The following is a 20,314-nucleotide window of genomic DNA, read 5'->3' as shown; positions in this document are numbered from 1 at the left end:
GCTGAGCACCGAAGAATTGATGCTTTTGAACTGTGGTGTTGGAGAAGAATCTTGATAGTCCCTTGGACTGCAAAGAGATCCAATCAGTCCATTCTGAAGGAGATTACCCCTGGGATTTCTTTGGAAGGAGTGATGCTAAAGCTGAAACTCCAGTACTTTGGGCACCTCATGCGAAGAGTTGACTCATTGGAAAAGACTCTGATGCTGGGAGGGATTGGGGCAGGAGGAGAAGGGGATGACAGAGGATGAGATGGCTGGGTGGCATCATTGACTTGATGGACGTGAGTCTGAGTGAACTCTGGGAGTTGGTGATGGACAGGGAGGCCTGGGGTGCTGCAATTGATGGGGTCGCAGAGTCGGACACGACTGAGCAACTGAACTGAATTGAAGCTTTAAGCCAACTTTTTCACTTCTCTATTTCACTTTAATCAAGAGGCACTTTAGTTCTTCTTCACTTTCTGCCATAAAAGTGGTGTCATCTGCATACCTGAGATTATTTTTTTAAGTCTGAATCTTTTTTTTAACTTTTATTTTATTTTTAAACTTTACAATATTGTATTAGTTTTGCCAAATATCGAAATGAATCCGCCACAGGTATACCCGCATTCCCCATCCTGAACCCACCTCCCTCCTCCCTCCCCATACCATCCCTCTGGGTCGTCCCAGTGCACCAGCCCCAAGTATCCAGTACCATGCATCGAACCTGGACTGGCGACTCGTTTCATACATGATATTATACATGTTTCAATGCTATTCTCCCAAATCTCCCCACCCTCTCCCTCTCCCACAGAGTCCATAAGACTGATCTATACATCAGTGTCTCTTTTGCTGTCTCGTACACAGGGTTATTGTTACCATCTTTCTAAATTCCATATATATGTGTTAGTATACTGTATTGGTGTTTTTCTTTCTGGCTTACTTCACTCTGTATAGTAGGTTCCAGTTTTATCCATCTCATTAGAACTGATTCAAATGTATTCTTTTTAATGGCTGAGTAATACTCCATTGTGTATATGGTACATATACATACCTGAGATTATTAATAATATTTCTCCAGGCAATCTTGATTCCAGCTTGTGCTTCCTCCAGCCCAGCATTTCTCATGATGTACTCTGCATAGAAGTTAAATAAGCAGGGTGACAATATACAGCCTTTACATAGTCCCTTTATATTTGGAACCAGGCTGTTGTTCCATGTCCAGTTCTAACTGTTGCTTCCTGACCTGCATACAAATTTCTCAAGAGGCAGGTCAGGTGGTCTGGTATTCCCATCTCATTCAGAATTTTCCAGTTTGTTGTGATCCACACAGTCAAAGGCTTTGGTATAGTCAATAAAGCAGAAGTAGCTGTTTTTCTGGAACTCTCTTGCTTTTTCCATGATCCAGCAGATGTTGGCAATTTGATCTCTGGTTCCTCTGCCTTTTCTAAAACCAGCTTGAACATCTGTAAGTTCACAGTTATCCCTGGCTTGGAAAATTTTGAGCATTACTTCACTAGCCTGTGAGATGAGTGCAGTTGTGTGGTAGTTTGAGCATTCTTTGGCATTGCCTTTCTTAGGGATTGGAATGAAAACTGACCTTTTTCCAGTCCTGTGGCCACTGCCAAGTTTTCCAAATTTGCTAGCATATTTAGTGCAGCACCTTCACAGCATCATCTTTTAGGATCTGAAGTAGCTCAACTGGAATTCCATCACATCCACTAGCTTTGTTCGTAGTGATGCTTCCTAAGGCCTGCTTGGTGTCATATTCCAGGATGTTTGGCTCTAGGTGAGTGATCACACCACTGTGATTATCTGGGTTGTGAAAATCTTTTTGTACAGTTTTGTGTATTCTTGCCACCTCTTCTTAATGTCTTCTGATTCTGTTAGGTCCATACCATTTCTGTCCTTTATTGAGCCCATCTTTGCATGAAATATTCCCTTGGTATCTCTGATTTTTTTGAATAAGATCTCTAGTCTTTCCCATTCTGTTGTTTTCCTCTATTTCTTTGCATTGATTGCTAGGAAGGCTTTCTTCTCTCTCCTGCTATTCTTTGTAACTCTGCATGCAGATGCTTATATCTTTCCTTTTCTCCTTTGCTTTTCACTTCTCTTCTTTTCACAGCTATTGGTAAGGCCTCTTCTGACAGTCATTTTGCTTTTTGCATTTGTTTTTCTTGGGGACAGTCTTGATCCCTGTCTTTTGTACAATATCACAAACCTCCATCCATAGTTCATCAAGCACTCTGTCAATCAGATCTAGTCCCTTAAACCTATTTCTCACTTCCACTGTATAATCATAAGGGATTTGATTTAGGTTGTACCTGAATGGTCTAGTGGTTTTCCCTACTTTCTTCTATTTAAGTCTGAATTTGGCAGTAAGACACCTTAAGACAGAGCAAGCAGCTTGTGATAAGAACAACTGTCTACAAAAACAAAAGGCATTTTCTGAGATGACTTTGTTCCCATAATCAATTACTGGCTTAAAAGCCTTCATATCTTCAAAGCTGCTCTCTTAAACTTCCTGGACTTCCCAGGTGCCTCAGTGGTAAGAATCTGCCTACACTGCAGGAGACACAAGTCTTGTCTCTGGGTCAGGAAATTCCCTGGAAAAGTAAATGGCAACCCACTCTAGTATTCTTGCCTGAGAAATCCCATGGATGGAGAAGCCTGGTGGGTTGCAGTCCACAGTGTTACAAAAGAGTCGGACACAATTTGGCAAGTAAAAACATTGTCCTTGTTAAAGTATTATTTTCACCTTATTTTTAACCAATCTTTTCTTTGTAAGTAACCACACCTGGCTTTATCCAAATAAAATGGTGCAGGAGATATTTGTCCCCTGTGGGAATACAATGCATCATGCTCGTGCTCAGTTGTGTCCGACTCTTTGCAGCCCCATGGACTACAGCCCTCCAGGCTCCTCTGTCCATGAATTTTCTAGGCAAGAATACTAAAGTGGTTTGCCATTCCATTCTCCAGGGCATCTTCCCAACTCAGGAATCAAACCCACATCTTTTTCATCTCCTGCATTGGCAGGTAAATTCTTTACCACTGAGCCACTTGGGAAGCCAAATACAATGCATAATTTAGTTAATCGAGGTTATCTTTCCATGAGAGATGATTGTCTCTATGTTACGAAATGTGCTCACAGTAAAGGGAATTCACACCAGACACCTGGAAGGCAGAGGGAAAACCATGTATCCAGCATGTCACTGCTTCAGACCAACCCTGACGTGACTGTGTAGCCACTCCTGCCCCAGATTTTACTCATGTTTACTCAGCCTCCAAATCACAGCTGTACCTCTCTCTCAGAAACCCAGCCTATTATAGAGGATAACAGGACACAGTACCAGGCTGAAAGGCCCACCTCCAATCCCTGCGAAACAATCCTTGAGAAACAAGCACTCTGCTCTTCCCTGTGAGAACTCTGGCAGGACTGGTACACTACCTGGATGAAATCTTGAAATATCAGGGGCAACAAGTCATCCATATGCCCAATGTCTTTGAAGAAACGATTTAAAATTCTTCCTGCAAGAATAGGATACAAAAAATTACTCATTTCCTCAGATAGGAGCTTTAAGAGAAATAATTCATGAACAAATCAAAACAATATTTTTGAAGAATATGTATTTAGGGACTTTCCTGGTGGTACAGTGTCCCCAGTGCAGGGGACATGGGTTTGACCCCTGGTGCAGGAAGATTCCACATGCCATAGAGCAACTAAGCCTGTGCACCACAACTACTGAAGTCCATGTGCCTAGAGCCTGAGCTCTGCAGCAGAAAAAGCGACCACAATGTGCAGCAACAAAGACCCATGCAACTAAAAACAAATAAATAATTCTTTTTTTAAGTATATGCATTAAATATTTAATATATTGGGCTTCCTTCCCTAGGGGCTCATGCTCAGAGAAGCAATGGCATCCCACTCCAGTACTCTTGCCTGGAAAATCCCATGGATGGAGGAGCCTGGTAGGCTGCAGTCCATGGGGTCGCTAAAGTCGGACACGACTGAGCGACTTCCCTTTCACTTTTCACTTTCATGCTTTGGAGAAGGAAATGGCAACCCCTCCAGTTCTTGCCTGGAGAATCCCAGGGATGGCAGAGCCTGATGGGCTGCCGTCTCTGGGGTCACACAGAGTTGGACAGGACTGAAGGGACTTAGCAATAGCAGCAGTAGGGGCTCATGCTAAAGAATCCACTTGCAAACTCAGGGGACATAAGAGACAGGAGTTCAATTCCTGGGTCAGGAAGATCCCCTGGAGTTGGAAATGGCAACCCACTCCAGTATTCTTGCCTGGAGAATCCCAGGATGGGGAGCCTGGTGGGCTACAGTCCATGGGGTCATAAAGAGTCAGACACGACTGAGCGACTTCACTTTCACTTTTTATTTTCATGCTCTGGAGAAGGAAATGGCAACCCACTCCAGTGTTCTTGCCTGGAGAACCCCAGGGACCGGGAGACTGGTGGGCTGCTGTCTATGGGGTCACATAGGGTCAGACATGACTGAAAGACTTGGCAGCAGTGGCAGCCAGTATCTTACCTGGGAAATCCCATGGACAGAGGAGCCTGGCAGGCTACAGTCCATGGGACTACAAAAGAGTTAGACATGACTTAGTGGTAAAACAACAACAAATTTAATATATTACAAATTCATATGAAATAAGCCAATGTCAGTGGTAAAAAGAAAGACAAAATAGGATGATACCTAAAGAGAAACAAAAATACCACCAAATGGCAGTGGGTGGGGAAGTGAAACTTAGCCCTGATTTTTAAAAGAATGGGGGAACCCTATGTCAGTATCAGGAAGAATTGCTGGATTTGAGAAAGTTCCCTCGCTTTAGGTCCATCCTGTCTAAGGCTCACTCCAAGTGCTAAATCTGTAAATAAACAGTTGTAAAATACCTAAGTTAATCTTAATTGTGATACCAATTTTGCTTTAATTATCAAAGATTAATTTTGCCAAGTGATGCTTGCTACAGTAAACATAATTATATCCTCTCTCTAATTTTTTTTTTCCCTCCATCGGCTAACAGTACTTCACATTTTGGGAAATTTTGGATTCTGGACATTTCCAAGTTGTGAGTTTACTATTGCAATAATAAGTCGCTATTTTCAGAGGTGTACCAGGTGTGACAAGCATAGACTTATGAATAAGCATCTAAGAAGACCACCAGAATGTAGGTAGGAAAACAGAAATATTACTAAATGACTAAGAATCACTTATCATTGACTTTATTTCCCTTCTCAGAATCCACAATAATAGCATATCCTTAAGTCTGCAGGACAGAATATGGGAATTTCTGGTAAATATCTGGCATAAACTAAAAATGTCACTTGTCACATCAGTAAACAAAGGATGCTGCAGCCATCAGGACTCTGCAGCCACCCCTGCAAGGGTGGTGCACCCTGAGGAGACTCAGGATGAGAAAGAACAGGACACTGGCCCCAGACAGGGGAGGTGCACATCAAAGGAACTGTAACAGGGAGGAACCAATTTTGACTCCATGCTGGATCTGTTTCTTTGACCATTGCTATTCACTGCTTTTGTCAGGGAACCCTGCCCCTCTGCCTGAATGTTAAACTAAAGTGGCTTTTATCAGCTCACAGGGAGACAATCTGACCCTCACCACCTGTGAATGGCTGCAGAAAAAAAAAATGAACAAATACCCTCTTATTGTGCAAGATAAATGGCCTTTTGACTTCACTCCCTCACCTCCTCTCCCTATGTTCTGTAAAAGAACCAGGCATCCAGACCCCAACAAGATGGTTATTTTGAGATATTAGTCTGCCATCTTCTCAGTCTGCCAGGTTTCCAAATAAAGTCATTATTCTTTGCCTTAACACATTGTCTGTAAGATTTATCAGCGTTGTGAGGCAAGCAGAGCCAGAGCTTGAACTTGGTAACAAGTAACACCACTCTATGTGGTTTTCTCTTCATGCCATCACATACCAGAAACCAAGACCACCATAAATCATCTATTACAAATTCTACTTTTGAAAATAAACACAGAAAAGAGTTCAATTTAATATACTACTAAAAGAGTAAATAACTGATGCTCCTAAACCTTTGGGCCTATCTTTGCAGTACTTATTTGGGCTTCTATTTTCTTGAAGGAATGAAGTTCTGATAATAGACACAGGAGGGGGAGACAAGATACACACTGTGTATGCCTGCTGCTCCAGGATTAGTGACCTTAAAGATTTAAACTTGGTTCCAAATCCTTGAATAATAAATCAGCATCTGGAGAAGTCTACAGGTCATCAAGAGCCTGGTTAATAGTGGTCACAACCACTCAGAGGCTGTGATAACAGAAATTCAGTCCCACTTGATGCTCCCAAATTTACAACTGTAGTTTTCACATTAACAGGAAAAGTAGAGTGACTTCAGAGCCATAATAGCAAAGACTCTTCCAATCACTTCCTCACTCCAGCTTCATAATAAGATGAGATTGTATGGCCTCTGCAGTTTACCATCCTGTGCTCCTCACAGTGCCTGGACTAAAGAACATGTGTTGAATAAATCTGCACAAGATGCTGCACTAAACAGTCTTATTTAATCCTCACAACAGTCTTGTGAAACAGGAAGGGCAGTGGTTATTCCCATTTCACAGGAGAGAAGTTCCCAGACACCATGTCGACATCCTCACTGAGGTTCATTAGGCACTGACCCTGTGCTAAGCGCTGTGAAATATTAACCTGTTTAATGGCCACAACATCAAGATATTGGTAAGTGTGTGAACAGTATTCTCATTTTATAGGTAAGAAAATTGAAACACAGAGAAATTAAATAACTAGCATATAAGTATTAACATAACTATAACTGGTTATTACTATTAGTAACTATCTCCAGGACTGAACCCAGGAAGTTGGCTCCAGGGTCCATACTTATAACCATGACAACATCCTGCCTGGAGATTTGCCTGCCCAGTAGTATCTACCTACTTTGGCCTTGATCACACAGCTAGTTGATGGCCAGGCCAAGGCTACTGCTGTCCTCCCTCCAGTCACATCCCTGTCTCAACAGGCCCTGTCAATCATCACCTGCAAAAACAAAGCCACCCTGGGTCTCAGCACAAGTCTAACCAACTGAACAGAGTGGGCATGTGTGCTGATGAACTAACTCTTCATAGGAACCCAGGTCAGGAGGCTACCTTCCAAAGCAAGACAGGTGAAGGCCTCAGGGTGGAGGAAGCAACCACTGGGAACCCTTCAGGGACACTCTTACTTAAACCACAAGACCCACCTGCTTAAATGTAACATCTTAAGTCCATTGTAAAACTAGAGAGTTGATTTTATTGAAGAGGATGTTTACATTTCACTGATCTTGTATTTTAATTAATCTTACATTACCATTTAGGTAAAACTCAAAATATGGGCACATGTCAGAGCTCTGTGGTCCCAGAAATGGATGGACAATGAAAGAAAGAAACACACAGCCTGTCTTCTGTAGAGATGCTCCTGGAAAAAGGTCCTTCATAGTTAGCTTAAGACTACATAATACATCCAACGTTTCAACAACTAGTCAAAAACATTTCAACACATTTGCATCATCTGTTAGGTGTTTCATATGCCACATAACAAATGGACTCCTAAATCATCCTGTAAAGTAAACATTCATGTATTTTTACAGACATGCATAAATTGGAATAAAAGCTTATTTGCTCCTATATTCAGGCTTTCTCTGGCAGGAAAAATTATCAGTGAAGCTTTTGTAGAAAATGAATAAACAGACACAGTGATTTTCTTCCAAGCATATCTTTCATTTTCAAAATCCAAATGCAAGAATATGGACACCTTATCTTTGACAAAGGAGGCAAGAATATACAATGGATTAAAGACAACCTCTTTAACAAGTGGTGCTGGGAAAAATGCCCAACCACTTGTAAAAGAACAAAAATAAACTCAAAATTTGGATTAAAGATCTAACAAGGATGTAGACCAGAAACTAGACAACTTGTGACACCAAAAGGAGAACATAGGCAAAACACTAAAGAAACATATATCACAGCAAGATCCTCTATGACCCACCTCCCAGAATATTGTATATTTCATTCTATAAATAAAAATTGTGTAAATAAAATAAAAAAATAAACAAATGGAACCTAATTAAACTTAAAAGAGATTTACACAACAAAGGAAACTATAAGCAATAAAAAAGACAGCCTTCATAATTGGAGAAAATAATAGCAAAAAATGAAGCAACTGACAAACAACTAATCTCAAAAATTTATAAGATTAAAATAAAAAATCTCCTACAGCTCAATTCCAGAAAAATAAATGACCCAATCAAATAATGGGCCAAAGAACTAAATAGACATTTCTCCAAAGAAGACATATAGATGGCTAACAAACATATGAAAAGATGCTCAACATCACTCATTATCAGAGAAATGCAAATCAAAACCACTATGAGTTACCATTTCATGCCAGTCTGAATGGCTGTGATCCAGAAGTCTACAAGCAATAAATGCTGGAGAGGGTGTGGAGAAAAGGGAACCCTCTTGCACTGTTGGTAGGAATGCAAACTAGTCCAGCCACTATGGAGAACAGTGTGGAGATTCCTTAAAAACTGGAAATAGAACTGCCTTATGATCCAGCAATCCCACTGCTGGGCATACACACTGAGAAACCAGAATTGAAAGAGACACATATACCCCAATGTTCATTTGCAGCACTGTTTATAACAGCCAGGACATGGAATCAACCTAGATGTCCATCAGCAGATGAATGGATAAGAAAGCTGTGGTACATATATACAATGGAGTATTACTCAGCCATTAAAAAGAATGCATTTGAATCATTTCTAATGAGGTGGATGAAACTGGAGCCTATTATACAGAGTCAAGTAAGCCAGAAAGAAAAACACCAATACAGTATACTAACGATATATATGAAATTTAGAAAGATGGTAACAATAACCCTGTGTAAAGACAGCAAAGAGACACTGATGTATAGAACAGTCTTTTTGGACTCTGTGGGAGAGGGAGAGGGTGGGATGATTTGGGACAATGGCATTGAAATATGTACAATATCATATATGAAACGAGTCCCAGTCCAGGTTCAATGAATGATACTGGATGCTTGGGGCTGGTGCACTGGGACCACCCAGAGGGATGCTATGGGGAGGGAGGAGGGAGGAGGGTTCAGGATGGGGAACACATGTATACCTGTTTCAGATTCATTTTGATATATGGCAAAAACCAATACAATATTGTAAAGTTAAATAAAATAAAAATAAAATAAAAAAAGAAAATGTAACCAGGCACTTAATGTGTTAAGACATATTCACTGAAAAATTTGGTGTCTAACTTACCTATTGGTTTCTATTGAAGAACAATACCATCCAGCTCTTAAAATGGTCTCCAACATCTTGTTGTGCAAAGTTACTCCATTGAAGAATTAACAAGGATGTAGAATATCAATAGAGACCGTGTGATGCCAAAAGGACAGTAGACACAGTTAACCCTGAAATAAAGAAACATCACTCAGCACAAGATCTCTGTCTGATCCTCAACCATGCTAAAGTGTGGCAGGCAGTTTAAAAAGATACTGTGTATTTTATTCTATAAATACAATTTTTATAGAGCGTTTATATACATAGAATAAAAAGAGAATAAAAACACACATGTATATAAAGTAGATTCTTTAAAGATTAATGCTTTCAAAAAATACATTTATAAATAAAAGTATAAAAATCACTGTTTTCCTCCGACTAAATGAAAACAACATGGGGGAAATGGAAATGTGTAAACTACAGCTTCATTCTAGGCTTGCCTAATTCAATTACAAGCCCTAATAAAACTTCTAAGAAAGATAATTATACAAGTACCTGATCTTTCTTTCTCCAAATTTCAAATCTCATTATTTACATGTCCCATAATGTAAAAGTAAGGTGTGCTTTGGTAAAAGTGAAATTGTTAGGTGCTGAGTCATGTCATGCTTTTTGCAACCCCATGGACTGTAGCCCCAAGGCTCCTCTAACCATGGAATTCTCCAGGCTAGAATACTGGAGTTGAGTGGGTTGCCATTCCCTTCTCCAGTGCTTTGCTACCAGCACAAGAATTAACAGGGAAAAGGAGACATGATATACCATTTCCTTGTAATTTACAAGGAAATTTACTTCCATGTAAAGTAGCTTTTTAAGAACCTACTGTATAGCACAGGGAACTCTACTTAATGCTCTGTGGTGACCTAAATGGAAAGGAAATCCAAAGATAGGATATATGTTCAATGGTTCACTTGGCTGTACAACAGAAACTAAAACAACATTGGAAAGCAACTATAATAAAAATTAATAAAAATTTAAAATAATACAAATAAACTAGCTACTTCTATGCCCAAGTAGCTATAAAGAGTATGAAAAGACCATGTTAAGTTGCAAGTGGATAATCTCTTAAATAATTGAACTGCAAGAAACTACAAATTATATTTTGACATGAGATAATCTAAACAAGATAATCTAAACTAATCTCTCACTATTTTATAGAACCCCAAAGCATTTGTAAATAAATATAATTATTTAAATTTATGTCTTATTAATGACATAAAAGAGCACTACTATGCATATAAAAATTAAAATAGCCCTCCAAACATCTCTTCAACTCACAATTCTATATAGAGTGGGGATAAATTTGGCAATGTATATTCCGTCAAGTACTTTTTTTCCATTCAGCTACGACATCAGTGTTATTTAATTTCTGAAAGCTGCTCAAATTCCTGAATTCCATCAACAGGAATTTGCCTTACCCCACCATCCTATATGAATGTGTAACAGAATCCCTTCCCTCGTCTCTCAGCCCTTACTGTCCACTAATTCAGAAGGTAAACTGCTGGTAGATTCAAGTTTCTTATCAAGTGATCAATAAAATAAATACCAAATTTCAATTAATGTATTTTTACATAACTTACTCTTTGTAGAAAGCTTGTACAAGTGTTTCCTATGAGAATATTTCAATTTTTAGTTATTTAAAAAAAATTTATTGGGGTATAGTTGCTTTTCAATGTTGTATTAGTTTCTGCTGTTAAACAAAGTAAATCAGGTATATATGTGCATATATCCCTTCCCTCTTGGACTTCCTTTCCCCCATCCCTCCCCACTAAGTCATCACAGAGCACTGAGGTGAGCACCCTGTGCTATACCACAGCTTCCCACTAGCTATCTGTTTTACACGTGGTAGTGTATATATTTCAACCCTAATCTCCCAATTCACCTCTCTCACCTCGCTACTCCCACTTTGTGTCCAAACATCTATTCTCTACAACTCTATTCATCCCCTGAAAATAGGTTCATCTGTACCATTTTTCTATATTCCATGTTGTTGTTCAGTCACCAAGTCATGTCCAACTCCTCACAATCCCATATACTGCAGCATGCCAGGCTTCCCTGTCCCTCACCATCTCCTGGAGTTTGCCCAAGTTCATGAATCAGTGATGCTATCCAACTAGCTCATCCTCTGTCATCCTCTTCTCCTGCATTCAACCTTTCCCAGCATCAGAGTCTTTTCCAGTGAGTCAGCTGTTTGCATCAGGTGGCCAAAGTATTGGAGTTTCAGCTTCAACATCAGTCCTTCCAATGAACACCCAGGACTGATCTCCTTTACAATGGGCTGGTTGGATCTCCGTTACAATCCAAGGGACTCTCAAGAATCTTCTCCAACACTACAGTTTGAAAGCATCAATTCTTTGGTGCTCAGCCTTCTTTATTGTCCAGCTCTCACATCTGTACATGACTACTGGAAAGATAGCCTTGTGTATACAGACCTTTGTCGGCAAAGTGATGTCTCTGCTTTTTAACACACTATCTAGGTTTGTCATAGCTTTCCTGCCAAGAAGCAATTGTCTGCTAATTTCATGGCTGCAGTCACCATCTGCAGTGATTTTAGAGCCCAAGAAGAGGAAATCCATCACTGTTCCCACATTTTCCCCTTCTGTTTGCCATGAAGTGATGGGACTGGATGCCATGATCTTAGTTTCTTTAATATTCAGTTTTAAATTGGCTTTTTCACCCTCCTCTTCACCCTCATCAAGAGGCTCTTTAGTTCCTTTTTGCTTTCTGCCATTAGAGTGGTATCACCCACATACCTGAGACTGATACTCTCCAGCAATCTTGACTCCAGCTTGTAACCCATCCAGCCCAGCATTTCACATGATGTGCTCTGTGTATAAGTTAAATAAACGGGGTGACAACAAACAGCCTTGTCATACTTCTTTCTCCATCCTGAACTAATCAGTTGTTCCATACAGGGTGCTAACTGTTGCTTCTTGACCTGCATACAGGTTTCTCAGGAGACAGGTAAGATGGTCTGGTATTCCCATCTCTTTAAGAGTTTTCCATAGTTTTTTATGATCCACATAGTCAAAGGCTTTAGCTTAGCCAGTGAAACAGAGGTAGATATTTTTCTGGAATTCCCTTGCTTTCTCTATGATCCAGCAAATGTTGGCAATTTGATCTCTGGTTCCTCTGCCTTTATCTAAATGCAGCTTGGACATCTGGAAGTTCTCAGTTCACATGATGCTGAAACATAGCTTGAAGGATTTTGAGCATAACGTTACTAGCATGGGAGATGAGTGCAATTGTCTGGTGGATTGAACATTCTTTAGTACTGCCCTTCTTGGAACTGGGATGAGGATTGACCTTTTCCAGTCCTGTGGCCACTGCTGGGTTTTCCAAATTTGCTGACACATTGAGGGCAGCACTTTAAATATTTTAGGATTTTAAATAGCTCTGCTGCAATTCCATCACCTCCACTACATTATAGGCAGCAGTGCTTCCTAAGGCTCACTTGACTTCACACTCCAGAATGTCTGGCTCTGCATGAGAGACTACATCATTGTGGTTATCCAGGTCATTAAGATCTTTATTGTACAGTTCTTCTGTGTATTCTTTCCATCTCTTCTTGATCGCTTCTACTTCCATTAGGTCTTTACCATTTCTGTCATTTATTGTGTTCATCTTTGGATGAAATGTTCCTTTGATATTTCCAATTTTCTTGAAAAGATCTCTAGCCTTACCCTTTCTGTTGTTTTCCTCTATTTCTTTGTATTGTCCATTGAAGAAAGCCTTCTGGTCTCTCCTTGCTATTCTCTGGAACTCTGCATTTAGTTCTAGGAGGTCTTCTAGGTCTTCATAGAACTGGTCAACTTCAGCTTCTTTAGCATCAGGGGTTGGGACATAGACTTGGATTACTGAGATGTTGAATGGTTTGCCTTGGAAATGAATCAAGATCATTCTGTCATTTTTAAGGTTGCACCCAAGAACTGCATTTTGGACTCTTGTTGATTATGAGTGCTATTCCATTTCTTCAAAGTGATTCTTGCCAACAGTAGTAGATACAATGGTCATCTGAATTAAATTCACCCATTCCTGTCCATTTTAGTTCACTGATTCCTAAGATGTCTATGTTTACTCTTAACATCTCCTGCTTGACCACATCCAATTTACCTGGATTCATAGACCTAACATTCCAGGGTCCTATGCAATACTGTTCTTTATAGCATCAGATTTTACTTTTCCCACCAGACACATCCACAGCTGAGCATCATTTCCACTTTGACCCAGCCACTTCATTCTGTCTGGAGCTATTAGTAGTAGTCTTCTGCTCTTCCCCAGTAGCATATTGGACACCTTCTGAATTAAAAGCTAATCTTTTGGCATCTTATCTTTTATGACTTTTCTCATGCCTAGACAGCATGGGTTCCTCAGAGACACTTCAAAGTGTCAAAGATCCGTCTAGTCAAGCCTATGGTTTTTCCAAAATCAACTCAGATGTAAGAGTTGACTCTATAAAAAAGCTGACTGCAGAAGAATTGATCTTTTGAACTGTGCAGTGGAGAAGACTCTTGAGAGTGCCTTGGACTGCAAGGATATTCAACCAGTCCATCCTAAGTATTTTTTTCAGTCCTTCTGTTCATTGGAAGGACTGATGTTGAAGCTGAAATGCCAATACTTTGGCAACCTGATGTGAAGAGCATCTCATTGGAAAAGACCCTGATGCTGGGATTCCTTTTTAGGAGGAGGAGAAGGGGACGACAGTAGGATGAGATGGTTGGATCATCACCAACTCAATGGACATAACTTTTTGTGGACTCCAGGAGTTGGCCTGGGCAAGAGGCCTCCATGCTGTCAGAGGGTTTTCAAAAGAGTCATGACACGAATGAGCGACTGAACTGATTTGAACCCCCATAGCATATTGGACATCTTCTGACCTGGGGGCTAAATCTTTTGGCATCCTATCTTTTTGCCTTTTGACAGGCAGTTCATTTTCTCATTTGCTGGAGTACACTGGAGTGGTTTGCCATTCCCTCCTCCAGTGAATCCCATTTTGTCATAAATCTGCACTAAAAAGACCTTTGTCTTGGGAGGCCCCTACATAATTTCAAAAAAATTGAGTTATGCCAGCCCTCACCATGCAGTGATCCATGAAGAGCTAGATTCCATATATATATATTAATTCAAAAAAAATTTTTCTGTTTTTCTCTTTCTGACTTACTTTACTTTGTATGACAGACTCTAGGTCCATCCACCTCTTGACAAATGACCCAATCTCATTCCTTTCTATGGATAAGTAATATTCCAGTGTACATGTGATAGTCATTCAGTCATGTCCAACTCTTTGCAACCCCATGGACTGTAGCCCACCAGACTCCTCTGTCCATGGAATTCTCCGAGCATGCATACTGGAGTGGGTTGCCACTCCCTTATCCAGGGGTTCTTCCTCACCCAGGGATGAAACTCAGGTCTTCAGCATTGCAGGCAAATTCTTTACCATTTGAGATATTGGGAGTCCCCCTTCTCCCCTGACCCAGTGTGTGTGTGTGTAATGTGTGTGTAATATATACCATAAATGAAATAAAAAGACAGTCCTGAGAATGGGAGAAAATAATTACAAAATAAGTAACTGACCAGGGATTAATCTCCACAATATACAAACAGCTCATGCAGCTTAATAAAAAAAACAAAAAAAGCAATCAAAAAATGGGCAGAAGATCTATATACCTTTCTCAAAAGAAGACATACAGATGGTCAAGAGGCAAATGAAAAAGATGCTCAATATCATTATTTGAGAAATGCAGATCAAAACAAAAAAGAACACTGAGGAGGAATACCATCACAAACAATAAATGCTAGAGAAAGTGTGGAAAAAGAACAACCTTCTTTCACTGTTAGTAGGAATGTAAATTGCTACAGTCACTATGGAGAACAGGATGGAGGTTCCTTAAAAAATAGAAAACAGAACCAGCATACGACCCAGCAATCTCACTACTTGGCATGTATCCTGAGAAAACTGTAATTTAAAAAGACACATGCACCCCAGTGTTCATAGCAACACCATTTACAAAAGCTAGGACATGGAAGCAACCTAAATGCCCATAAACAAATGATTGGATAAATAAGGCATTTCAGTTTTTGTTAAAGACATCCTTTAAATAGTATGTAATGCTATGCTATATATATTCTAAATAGTCTTGTGAATAGAGACAGTCATTATAATATTAGTCTAGCAAGCCAAAATTGAATTAATCACACAGTTAGGGAGGAGATAACACTGTGATCTCAGGGTAAGAAAGAGAAGGAATCCTAATTCCAGACAATGGACTTCCCCTGCTTAGCTTCTCAAGTTATTAGTGAAGCTCAGGAAATGAGCAGTGTGGAAAGGGGAGCTTTGCATACCTGGGAGGGAATAATGCTTTTAATCTAGGACCCATGCTGCCAGAGGATTTCATCCAAGATCAATAAAAGCCAGGGTTTATTCAGACAGAATTGGAACAACCTGAACCACAGGGTGGGGATCCATTTCTAATCCCCTTGCCCATCCATACAGCGATATAAAATTTAGTTAAAGCATCTATTACAATACACAATAGCTACATATTTCCAGTGGCTGATTTTCTCAATATTCAATCCTGGTTTAACTACCAAAATCCAGTATGGACCAAATTAAGAGTCTCCATTCAACCTCTTTTCTTCTAGTAGATCTTTAAAATAATTATTTTAATTAATTCACAGAGTAAATGTGATTCAGACACTTAGTCTGTTAAGACATTACTGAATTACTCTGGAAGCCCTTGTTGCTCACACAGACTACATTGTAAGTGCCTTAAACTCTCCTATAATGGAGCAGATGACTCAGCTTTACCTGAATAAACTCCTAAGTACCAGTTCAGAGTGAACATTACATCTTCATCTTCTTTCACATATCTCCCAAAATACAGGTCATTTTGTACATTTGCCCTATGGAACAGGAAATAAAAAATATTACACTATAGATATACATAAAATTTACACAAATATCACCCCAAAATTACTTCAATTCAAGAAATGTATTTTATGCTGGAAAGTGTTTCCCAGCTCACAAGGCCCTCTGTGTGTCTTCCTTTTAAAAATCTGAATCATGACTTTCAGTTTTCAAAATTATCTGTGAAGACAGACTTAGAAAATGAACTTATGGTTGCCAAGGGGAAGGATAGTTAGAATGTTTGGATGCTCATGCACACACTGCTATATTTAAAACAGGTAACCAACAAGGGCTTATTGTATAGCACATGGAACTCTGCCCAATGTTATGTGGCAGCCTGGATGGGAGGGAAGTTTGGGGGAGAATGGATACATGTATATGTATGGCTGCATCCCTTCACTGTTCAAATGAAATTATCACAACATTGTTGATCAGCTATATTGCAATACAATATTAAAAGTTCAAAAAAAGAAAAAATTGTCTGTGAAGAAGCTGCTAAAGGGAGGGACATGGGAGAGAGACCACAGGGGGATCACACACCACCCACAGGAACTTTCATCTTTCTTCAGGGAAACTACGTGAGGGTCAGTCCGCCTGACTCTGTGGGAAAGTGAGGCTTCATGTAGATTTCACAGCATTTTGGGTCAGAGCAGGAATCACTCACCAGAATGCAAGCCACCAATCCTGCAGGACATAGGCAACCTGGAGCAGGAAACAGCAGTCACTCACACACTGACATCACTGAGCCTCATACCCTGCTCACTAGGATGGGGGACGAAAAGGCTCCAGAACACGGAGATGGTCCTTCTGGCTCAGGTCTGCACCAAACCCCACACCCCAGATGACCACAGGTCAGGGGAGGGCATCTTACAAAAATTAATATGCTTAAAAGAAATCCCTTTTCCTAGAAGACTTTGCTCTCCAAATATAATGTACGTCAATGCAAATTCAACAAATGTTGGACTGCAAAAGGCAAAAAGCTGTATAACAGAACAAATGTTGGGATTTTTCAAAGCAAAAAGCTTGACAGGTACAGTGATGGTCAGTTCTGGGTGTCAGCTTGGCTGGGCCAGTCTCCAGTGATTCAACCAAATACTCATCTAGATGTTGCTGTGAAGGTATTTTGTGGATGTGGTTCACATCCATCATCAGAACTTCTGGAGAGGAGACCACCTAAACACTGTGGTGGCCTCGTCCAGTCAGATGAAATAAAAAGGAAGAACAAAACCTGAGGCTTCCTGGAGGAGGAAGAAATTCTGCCTCAAGACAGCAGGGTCAGCTCCTGCCTGAGGTTCCAGCCTGCAGGCCTGCCTTGCTGATTTCACATTCACCAAGCTAGATCCCACAATTGCATGAGCCAAGTTTTTGAGATAAATCTCATAATACACATATTTAAAAATAATTCTAAAATACAGTATAAGTAGTATGTAAATATAAAACTGAGTGCACAAACCAAAATAAACACCCTTACGTACCTGAGCTGCGATGTTTACTAGAATAAGGAAGATGATGACAGGCCAGTCAGCACCAGCTGTGAAGTAATTCTTATAGGTCTTAAAACCAACTTTTCCTTCCAAATGGTCCTCTAGAGGTAGTGTAACCTGTATATTCTCAGTCTAGAAGGGGAAAAATGGCAGTGAGATGAAATTTTAAAAAATGAACCCCAAATTTCAAGAGTTCAACAATGTCCTCCACTGCAAAGCTGTGGGAAACACACATTTCATACACTGGTAGGAGTGCAGGATGGTCCATCTCCTATGGAGAAGGGTGTGGGAATATCTGGCCAAATCACATATGTGTTTACCCCTGGACCCAGCCATCCCACTTGTAGGAATCTATGAGAAATAATTAAAGGTCATTCACATGAGGTTATTCACTGTTGGGGTAGCTTTGCTTAAAATAGAACATGACTCTCAACACACACACAACAAAATTAATTAAAGTATAAATGCAGAAACTTACTCTAAAATAACACACAAAATGATATGGAGCTAATGTATCCCTCTAGATGACTGTGTCATTCAATGATAGAAACATAAAACATACTTGGGGCTCAAAATACTAGCCAAATAGAGTAAACTGAGTTCACAGAGAGCGTTAGAGTAATATGAGTTTGGACAGCACATTGCAAGCATATGATCTGAATCTATTTGGTTCCTAAGTTTCAGACAGTGATTCCTGAGTTTAGAAAGTGAACAACTAATCCAAATACTTGTCAGAGTCATCAGGCTCCTGGGTTTGGATATTGAGGGTTTGGATATCAAGGAATATCTGTGTATGTTTTTAAGGGAGATCTAGTGCATTTCTGTCTGGAGGACTTAGAATGCATTATAGCATCACAGGAGGCTAGAATGTCCTTGGCTCTCTCCTGGCCACTGGGGATTCAAGGTGGATAAGATGTGGTTCTAAGTCTTGAAGGGTAAGAAAGGAGGATGGGAACTAACACCAAAGTGTCTACCATGTGTCAGGTCCTTTGCCCACATTACCTCTGGCCTATCACAAACCATCTGATACTGAGGCAAAATACTACCATCAGTCACCTGCAGTGCCAGAACATTCCAACATATAGGAAAAGTAGCTGATTTAATGTGGCAACAGCAGGACTCAGTCTAAGGGGGTCTTCACATTAAGCCTCTGGATGCATAAAGGAAGCCGGGGGCCACCAGCATGAGTAGGATGTAACTGTGGTAAACTGAAGAGTCCTCAATCAGTGTGAGCCACATTCACTCAGAAATTCATAGCAGTGCACCCACTTCTGGTCTCCATAAGATTCTCCATCCTACACTCAAAGGGGAACCCCAAGCAGGCTTGCTCCCCTCATGCTCTTCTAACTCTACCAATTCCATGGAACAAGACTTTGGGAACCTTAGGGTCTACTTTGGGACAAATGAAGATGTCACGAGCAGAGCAGACTGAAGGTCCATGAGACCACCAAGTGCAGACAGACCCAGGCACATTGCAGAATGAGAAACTCACTTCTTGGTCTTCTGGAGCCGCATCTTTCAGTGAGGGTCTGGGAGATTGGAGAGACTGAACCAAAGACTCAGAGATCACAGTGGGAGTTCCTGGAACTGAAGATGGTTCAGACTGCTCATTCCCCTTCTCAAAAAGGGAAAAAATATCTACCCGGGATTTCAGGAACTCAGAGTAAGTTCCTCTTTCCACCGTTTTGCCCTAAAATAAAAAAGTTGAGAGGAATTAATTTATATTTGATAATATTAAACCAACCTAAATACTAATCAAAAAAAGTTATCTGGTTTTAAATTATGATTTTTATTTTATTTAAAATAAAATGTTGCCTCCCAGGAGCTTTTCAATAACCAACACTTCTCTCAGAAGAATGTCTTGACCATCTCTTGGTCCCTCTGCTCTGTCACCAAAGGGCTGTTGGTTAGAGATGCTCTTGAAAGACAAGAGAGATAAGAGGTGTAGAGCCAAGTCTTCTAGGTGGCTTGCCCAGGTCACTCTACCTCTGGCCTCTGATTCTCAACATACATACCTACATGGCTGCTCTTGTTAGTACAGTGTTGATTCTCTGGAAATAAGCCGCATGCATGCAGCTTGCTTCATCTGAGGATAATGTCACCACCAGAATGGCTGCTCTGACCATTTGCTTGGTGTCTTTCTCATGGCTTTTTGAACAAGGAGGCTGGGCACCCTAAAAATATTCCCACCTCTACAGCATGGTTTATGCCTTGGTGTGATGTGCCCTGGAATACTTTTCACTTCACATTTGTAAGTAGAAAGATAAGTGCCTAACTTATCCCAGTCCATAAGATTTAAAAATTGTCCTCAGTGTCTTGAAGTTTTGCACAAAATTCTCTCTGAATTTTACACCTGGCACAAGTTAATGGTGGGCGCCATAGTCAGCTCTTAATACAGGTCCAAAATACTGAATGTATCATATCATTAGCTGCCTGGTTATATTGACTTCCTAGCTCCTCTTGTACACTACTGCAAATCCCTTTAGAATGAGAGCTCTGGGATTGGTGACACAACCTGAAGTGGCATTACAAGCCTTTGCTTGAACCAGAGCAACTCCTCTGCCCCGAGGAAGCTTAGTATAGATGTCACTGAAGCAGGCTGTGGTCATCCTAAGATCT

General features: G+C 40.3%; 1 pseudogene; it reads right to left on the bottom strand.

The window, feature by feature from the left end:
- The window catches only part of LOC102282609 (ATP-binding cassette sub-family C member 4-like), a 156,938-nt pseudogene that overhangs the window by 67,195 nt on the left and 69,429 nt on the right, over nt 1-20,314 (bottom strand).

The sequence above is a fragment of the Bos mutus genome, unplaced genomic scaffold (genome assembly GCF_027580195.1).
Source record: "Bos mutus isolate GX-2022 unplaced genomic scaffold, NWIPB_WYAK_1.1 CTG283, whole genome shotgun sequence".
NCBI lineage: Eukaryota > Metazoa > Chordata > Mammalia > Artiodactyla > Bovidae > Bos > Bos mutus.
The sequence above is the reverse complement of the archived record's forward strand: the minus strand, read 5'-3'. Positions and strand labels throughout refer to the sequence as shown.